Below are 8731 nucleotides of genomic sequence, written 5' to 3'. Positions count from 1 at the left end.
CTGACCTGGAATTCTCACTCATTAGCCCCAGGCTAGCCTCAAACTCACAGTAATCCTCCTCCCAAATGCTGGGATTAAAGGTATGCACCACCACGCCTGGTTTTAGGACATTTTTCTAAAACCCATTCACTAATCTAATTTCTCACGCACACAATAATTTTAGAAGTATGCAGGGAACCAAGGAAGAGGCATGAGAAGAGAAGGGGGAAAAAAAAAAGATTTTTCAGCTGACTGAAACCAGAAAGACGACAGAATTCAAATCTTGCCTTTACCTCTCTATAGCACTGTAACTTTAGATAAGTCTCTTAGCCTCTCTCAACTCTTGTTTTCTTTTCTGCAAAGAATAAATAATTAAATAATTTTGTAAAAAAATTGTTTGGGGGGGCAGATAAAGAGAGAATGGGCACACCAGGACCTTCAGCAAATGAACTCCAGATGCATGCACCACCTTGTACATCTGGCTTACGTGGGTCCTAGGGAATGCGAACCTGGGTCCTTTGGCTTTACAGGCAAGCACCTTAACCTCTAATCTATCTCCCCAGCCCAACAAATAAATTTTTAATGTGCTCTTCTGGTCTATAATTTAGATGTTGACTGCTCCCCAATTGATTCCCAGAATGGCGGTATTGAAGGGTGGTTCTAACCTTTTAGATGTAAGAGGTCCTAATATCACTGGGGACATAACCTTGAACGAAACTGTGGGCCCCTGACCACTTTCTTGTTCTCTCTTTTTTGGCTCTCTAGCTCATGATGTAAATGATTTTTTTTTTCAAGGTAAAGTTTCACTGTGGCCCTGGCTGACATGAAATTCACTATGTAGTCTCAGGCCTACCTCAGCTTCCCCGGTGCTGGGATTAAAGGCATGCACCATCACGACTCAATAAAAACATTTTTAAAAGAGAAAAGGGCTAGAGATATGGCTTAGTTGTTAAGGCACTTGCCTGCAAAACCAAAGGCCCCTGGTTCGATTCCCCAGGACCCATGTAAACCAGATGAACAAGGTGGCACATGCATCTGGAGTTCATTTGCAGTGGCTGAAAGCCCTGACGACCCATTCTCTCCCTCCCTCCCTCCCTCCCTCCCTCTCTCTCTCTCTCTTTCTCTCTCCACCTCTTTCCCTCTCTCAAATAAATTTGTTTGTTTGTTTTCTTAGGTAGGGTCTCACTCTAGCTCAGGCTGACCTGGAATTCACTATGTCAAATAAAATATTTTTAAGAAAGAGAGAGAACATGTTTTAAATAAGGTGGAAGGCAAGAACCAACACTCTAAGGTTGTCCTCTAATTTACACACACACTGTGGCACGTGCATGTCCATTCACACACACACACAAAGAACAACTTATTAGCTGTAATTATAAAATATGTCTAAGAAGAGAAGAATGTGGCATTTATTGGTAGAAAATTCTTCATTTAGAAAAACAAGCTGATGTTCCTGTACTCACTTTTCAGACTCAAAAGACAGCAAAGCCCGGTCTGTAGTTACTGGAGATTAGGCTAATATTATGTAACTGATATGAACCTGAAATGCTCTCGACCTTCTCTTCTTTCCAACTAGTTCCCCTTATACTTTGATGTCCTTTTGCCCTCCTCCGTCATCCGAGTCTAAATGTTGGCAGGTTCAGTATTGTGCAGGTAGGGGTAATTTTTCCCTTTCCCTCTTCCCAGGGAGAGCAGCCACAGGATTATCAAGAGTCTGGCTCACAGTAGAGGATGTGATTCCCAATATATCCACAAGGTGGCAGAGTAGAGAGCAGAACCAGGGACAACCAGGTCAGGAGAAAGGAATGCAAGGCCACCAAGGTTACCTACTCAAGAAGTTACCAGGGGTCCCAAGAAATCACTGGGTGTGAAAAAAGATGGAGCTCCCAGTGCCTAAGTCTCCTGCGTAATGCTTTACTTTGTGTACTACTTGAGATCTTTTTTCTTTTTTTTCCAACAGTAGGGATGGCACACAGGGCCTTAAGCATGCTGGGCAAATAAATGTTCTATTACAGAGCTACAACCCAGTGACCTGAAGGGCTTCGCCAACCTGGCATTGAAGGGCAGAAGAAGAATGCCACCAGCAGGCACGGAGGCACACACGATGGCAATCTCTTGAGGGGTATCTTGGGAGGGGTGTTTGTTTCTGAGGCAGGGTCTCACTCTAGCCCAGGCTTACCTTGAACTATGTAGTCCAGGCTGGTCTTGAACTCACAGTGATCCTCCTCAGAGTGCCGGGACTGAAAGCGTGCACCACCAACCACGCCAGGATGCTTTTGTCTCTTTTTATCATCTTTCCAACCAGGCCGAAAACTCTATACTTTTGCAATGGACAAAGAATTCTTTGGTGACTTCTGTGAAGTCATGACGGAGCTACACCGAGGTGCAGTGCGGCCGGGCAGTACACCATGAACGGGCACCGCCAGAAACATGTCACATTCAAACACATTTGACTTTGAGTTCATTTTTGGTCCTTGTGCATTTGGAAACCTTTTACTCTTGCCAGATTTTTCATACCTCCCACAGACAGTTATGCAACCTGCTTAGGAAGCTGGGGGACTGGACCAAGGAAGCGGTTTGCTGCGGACAATGGGATGACAGCGGACACACACGACACACACTGGACTACACCATGTGGTTGCGATATTAGCCCAACCTAGTTCAGCCAACCTGCCCGACCGGACAGGCCCCGTGTGGAGTTAGGTTATTAATAGGATACTTCCTGCCACAGTATGCACTCAATGCAAATGAGCGTCTACTGCGGAGGCGGCGCGGTGTACCGGCTGCAATTGCGGGCGGTGGAGTCACCTCAGCTTCGGTTTCAGCCAGGTGTGCTGGCGCACGCCTACAGGTACGCCCAGCCCTGGAGGGTGGGGGTGGAGGCCACGAGGTTAAGGCCAGGTGGAGACCTTGTCTCCAGAATGAACACAAAACAAATTTTAGCCCACCAAAGTGCTCTCTAAATACTGATATTTAGAGGGCATATATTAACTATATGACTTAGATTTTGTGCCCATATATTAATGCTACTCTCACTTTTGGTTAGAGAAGCTCATCTTTCCAGATGGCCGCGACCCATGGGAAGACTCAAAACTCACAAAAGTGCTGAGAGGAAGTGACAGTGGAGTGTTCAGTACTGAGACACCTCTATCACACCCTCCAAGGCTCAGGGACATTTATTGTGGAAGAGGTGGTGGAAAGGATGAAAGAGCCAAAGGAAGGGGCAGACCACTTACAATGCTGTCCTCCAAACACAAAGTGGCCTTGATATTCATGACTTCACAGTGGCTGATGCTACTTAAACAAGACCTGCATAATAGGAGGAAAAAACGATGACATCAAAATAGAAGAGATGGGCTGAAGAGATGGCTTAGCAATTAATGCACTTGCCTGCAAAGCCTAAGAACCCAGGTTTGATTCCCCAGTACCTGTGTAAGCCAGATGCACAAGGTGGAGCATGCATCTGGAGTTCATTTTCAGGGCTACAGGCCCACACACAATTTTTTTTTTCTCTCTTTCCTTACCTCTTTCTCTCAAGTAAATAAATAAATAAAATATTTTTAAAAACAAAAGAGATACAAAAGGGATCCAGGGCTGGAGGGATGGCTTAGCAATTAAAGTGCTTGCCTACAAAGCCAAAGGACCCAGGATCAATTCCCCAGGACCCACGTAAGCCAGCTGCACAAGGTAGCACATGCGTATGGAGTTTGTTTGCAGTGGCTGGAGGCCCTGGCATGCCCATTCTCTCTCTTTCTGTGTCTTTCCCTCTTTCTTTGTGTCAAATAAATAAATAAAAATAAAATATATTTTAAAAGAAGGGATGCAATGGAGGGTAAATGGGAGACAGGAAAAAGAAAGGGTGGTGGAAGGATAGTATGACCATGATATATTGCCTATATGTATGGATGTTGTCGGTAAAACAAACAAATAAATAAATTTTGTGAAAGGGAGAATGAGGAGGGAGGGAGGAACTGTAACTACCATTGTCATTGTCCTCCTCTTCTCCATGTGAAGTTACCCTTCTGTGTGTTTCACCCCATTATCAGAAACCTGATAGGAAGCCCATAAAACAAGCCAGATATAGTGGGCCAAACCTGCCATCCCACTACTAGGGAACAGAAGGATCAGCAGTTCAAAGTCATTGTTGGCTACATAGCAAGTTCCAGGTCATCCTGGACAACATGAGAACTTATCTTTAAAAATAAATAAATAAATAAAACTGGGGCTGAAGAGATGGCTTAGTGGCTAAGGTACTTGCCTGTGAAGCCTAAGGACCCAGGTTCAATTCCCCAGCACCCACGTAAGCCAGATGCACAAGGTGGCGCATGCGTCTGGAGTTTGTTTGCAGATGCTGGAGGCCCTGGTGCACCCATTCTCTCTCTAACCACTTCTTTCTCTCCCTCTCCCCCATCTCTGTCTCCAATTTAAAAAAATAAAATAAAATATTTTTAAAATAAAAGAATAAAAAAGGACTTGGGAGAGGTGGCTCAGTGGGTAAAGAGCCTGCTTCATAAGCATGAGGATCTAAGGTCAGACCCCAGCACCCACCAGTAATCCCAGTGCTGCAGTGGCAATGACAGAAGTGTCCCTACCTCTTGCCAGCTAGCTAGTCTAGCTGAATCAGTGAGCTAGCTCTAGGATCAATGTGCAAATGGATCTAAATAATAGCATGGAAGGCAGGGATGGTGGCTCACATCTCTAATTCCAGCACTCCGGAGGCAGATGTAGAAGGATCACTGTGAGATGGAGGCCAGCCTCCCGGGGCTACAGAGTGAGCTCCACGTCAATCTGGACTAGACTGAGTCCCTACGTCAAAAAAAAAAAAAAAGATACAGAACTGTAGATATTGAAACTAAACATACATCTTTCTTAGAAAAGAAACCGTGACCCTCTTTTTTGTGGGGAGGGAGAGTGTTCACAGTAGGGTCTCACTGGAGCCTAGATTGATCTAGAATTCACTATTCAGTCTCAGGTGGCCGCAAACTCACAGTGATCCTCCTACCTCCGAGATTAAAGGCATGCGCCACCATGCCCGGCTGTGACCCTCTCCTAAAGTGACTTGATGGGCACCACCAGTTCCCTGGTCCCTGGTTTCCCTTTACTCGCCCTCAGCGCTGTGCACACCCGCACCCTTCCTGTTTGGAGCAGCAATACAATGGTAAGATGTTTTGGCCTTGGACGGGGCCCTTTCCGGCCTGCTTCATGCTTCCACAAATGGACTTTAATTTCTCCTCTGGGTCCTGGATCTTGGCCTCAATTTGTGTCTGCCCAGCAGGTGAGGACAGCCAAGGTCAGCAACGGCTCTAGATGGCCAGAGCCAGCCTGCCATCCAATCCAAACAGGAAAGAGAGGAAGGAGGCAGAGGGGCAGGAATGTAAAATGCAGACATGATCCCAGGAGAGGAGGGGACCATGGGCAGAATAACGTCTGAGTCCACTTTGCTGACTAATGTCATATTATATTTATTCAGGAAAAACACCTGGCCTTTAACTAAAAGAGACAGCACTAATTCTGGGGCAGGGGTGGGGGAGTAGAATACAGAAACAGGGGTTGTTTTTCTGGGTTTGTATCTCAGGCTGACTAAACATCTATAGCCAGGAGAGTCTAGCAGCGACTCTCCAACCTCAGTGCCTGAGGACTTCTTCAGGTTCAAGATAGAGAAGAGAAGACAAACTTAAAAGAAAATAAATTTGGAGGCTGGAGAAATGGCTTAGCAGTTAAGGTGCTTGTCTGCAAAGCCAAATGACCCAGGTTCAATTCCCCAGGACCCATGTAAGTCACATACACAAGGTGGTGTATTCGTCTGGAATTCATTTGCAGCAACTGGAGGCCCTGGAGCAGTCCCATTCTCTCTGTCTCTCTCTCTCTCCCTCTTTCTCTCTCTCAAATAAATAAATAAAAATAAATATTAGAAAAAAGAAGATAATGTTAGGGCCAGGCTTAGGGGCAAACCTGTAATCATAGCAGTGGGGAGGCTAAGACGAAGAAGAACTGAGTTCAAGGCTAATCTGGTCGACATAGCAAGACCCTGTCACCAACGGCAACAAAAACAAATAAAAACAACAACATACACAAAACCTTGAGGTAATCAAATCTGTGAAAAGAGATGGAATAATAATATGAATTTCTCCTGAGAGACCATGTTTGCTCCCAACAACATGAACAGAAGGCTGAAAAGGAAAGAAAAAGAAAGGAAGGAAGGAAGGAAATAGGAAGGGAAGGGTAGGGAAAGGAAGGAAGAAAACGAAGGAGGGAAGGAAAGAAAGACTTGGCAAACAAATCAATAAAAACTAATAAAAATCAAAATAAACCACTCTGAGTAAGGATTATCTCAGCCACTCTAGCATCTGAGGCCAGAGAATTGTCTGGGACAGCCACAGACTTAGTGAGTCCCTGTTATGATGGTTAATCTTCGTTGTTGTTTTTTTAAGATTTCTATTTATTTATTTATTAGAGATAGAGAGAGGGGGAGAGAGAGAGTGAGAAAGGGCACACCATGGCCTCTAGCCACCGAAAATTAACTCCAGATGCATGTGACACCATGTGCATTTGGCTTACATGGGACCTGGAGAATTAAACCTGGTTCCTTGGGCTTCACAGGCATGCATCTTAACTACCAAGCCATCTCTCCAGTTCTAATCTTTGGGTTTTTAAAATACATTTTATTATTTATTTGCAAGGAGAGAAAGAGAGAGAGTGGGTGTGGCATGACCTCTTGCCACTACAAACTCCAAACACATTTCAGCACTTTGTACCATTGTAAACCCAGATGCACAAAGTGGTGCATTTGTCTGGAGTTTGCAGTGGCAGACCCTGGTGTACCCATACTCACCCTCTCTCAAATAAGTAAACCTACTTATATTTTTTTATTGTTTGCTTGTTCTGTTTTTTTTTTTTTGTTGTTGTTGTTGTTTGTTTTTGTTTTTTGAGGTAGGGTCTCACCCTGGCTCAGGCTGACCTGGAATTCACTATGTAGTCTCAGGGTGGCCTCGAACTCTCAGCGATCCTCCTACCTCTGCCTCCCGAGTGCTGGGATTAAAGGCGTGCGCCACCACGCCCGGCTCTGTTTTGTTTTTTGAAGTAGGGTTTTGCTGTAGTCCAGGCTGGCCTGGGATTCACTATGTAGTCTCAGGGTGGCCTCGAACTCACAGTGATCCTCCTACCACTGCCTCCTGAGTGCTGGGATTAAAGGCGTGCGCCACCATGCCCGGCATTTCTTTACTTTTAAAATATATTGGAGCCAGGAGGTAGTGGTAAGAGGGTCACTGTGAGTTCAAGGCCACCCTGAGACTACATAGGTCCCACGTAAGCCAGGTGCACAAGGTGGCGCCGTGGCTAGAGGCCCTGGCACGCCCATCTTTTCTCTTCCTCTCTGTAATAAATAAATAAATATTCTTAAAAATCACTTGAATAAGTAGTAGAAGACGTGGTGGATGTGTGAAGGCAGATTTCCAGCTCCACCATGACCCCGGCTCAAAGCCCTGGTCAGGGCATGGGCTTCCACATTCTTAAATGACACTGCTGCAGGTGGCTCCGAAACAAGGCCTCAGCACCCTGTCAGGGTGAAGAGCATCATGGCTTTGGTATGAGACAGACCTGGGGTCAGGTGACTCAGAGCTGTGTAATACCAAGCAAACTGGATCATGTGTAAAATGGGGGTGACAAACAGCACAGTGGCTGGACCTACTAACCAGTCCACACAGGTTGACAACAACAGTAATAATTACATATTGGTGGTGTAGCTCAGGGGTAGTTCATGGGCTTAGCATGAAGGAGCTTGAGGCTCAATGTAAGAAAAACAAAAACAAAGTCTGTTTCTTCAGATGTGATTGTTTATTTTTCTTTTTTTGTTTTTTTGTTTTTGTTTTTGTTTTTTTTGAGGTAGGGTCTTGCTATAGCCCAGGCTGTAGTATCAGAGTGATCACAAACTCATGGAGAGCCTCCTACCTCTGCCTCCCAAGTGCTGGGATTAAAGTCATGCACCACCACGCCTAGTCCAGATGTGGTCATTTCTATAATGCTGTTCCTATTCAGACAAATTTATCAGATGAGATTAACTCAGCAGAAAGACTACTGTTTTGTTGTTTTTAAATATTTTATTTGTTTATTTATCTGGTGAGAGAGAGGAGAGGCAAATAAAGGGAGAGAATGGGCACGCCAGGGCCTTCAGCTGCTGTAAAGGAACTCCAGATGCATACGCCACCTTGTGCATCTGGCTTACATGGGTCCTGGGAAATTGAATGTGGGTCCTTAGGCTTCATACTTAACCACTTAAGGTGGCCTTAACTGCTAAACCATCTCTCCAGCCCTGCTGTTATTTTAGAACAGAGTTTTGCCAGGCGTGGTGGCACACGCCTTTAATCCCAGCACTCAGGAGGCAAAGGTAGGAGGATCACTGTGAGTTCAAGGCCACCCTGAGACAACATAGTGAATTCCAGGTCAGCCTGGACTAGAGTGAGATCCTACCTTAAAAAAAAGGTGGGGGAGGGCTAGAGAGATGGCTTAACGGTTAATGTGCTTGCCTATGAAGCCTAAGGACCCAGGTTTGGTTCTCCAGATCCCACATAAGCCAGGTGCACAAGGTGGCACATGCGTCTGGAGTTCATCTGCAGTGGCTGGAGGCCCTAGCATGCCCATTCTCACTCTCTCTGTCTCTCCCTCTCTCTGTCTCAAATAAATAAAATAGATAAATAAAATGTTTTTAAAAAACAAAAAAATTAGAACAGAGTTTAAGACTGACTTTGAAGTGCTG

Source organism: Jaculus jaculus, chromosome 9, assembly GCF_020740685.1.
Source record: "Jaculus jaculus isolate mJacJac1 chromosome 9, mJacJac1.mat.Y.cur, whole genome shotgun sequence".
Taxonomy (NCBI): Eukaryota; Metazoa; Chordata; class Mammalia; order Rodentia; family Dipodidae; genus Jaculus; species Jaculus jaculus.
The sequence above is the reverse complement of the archived record's forward strand: the minus strand, read 5'-3'. Positions refer to the sequence as shown.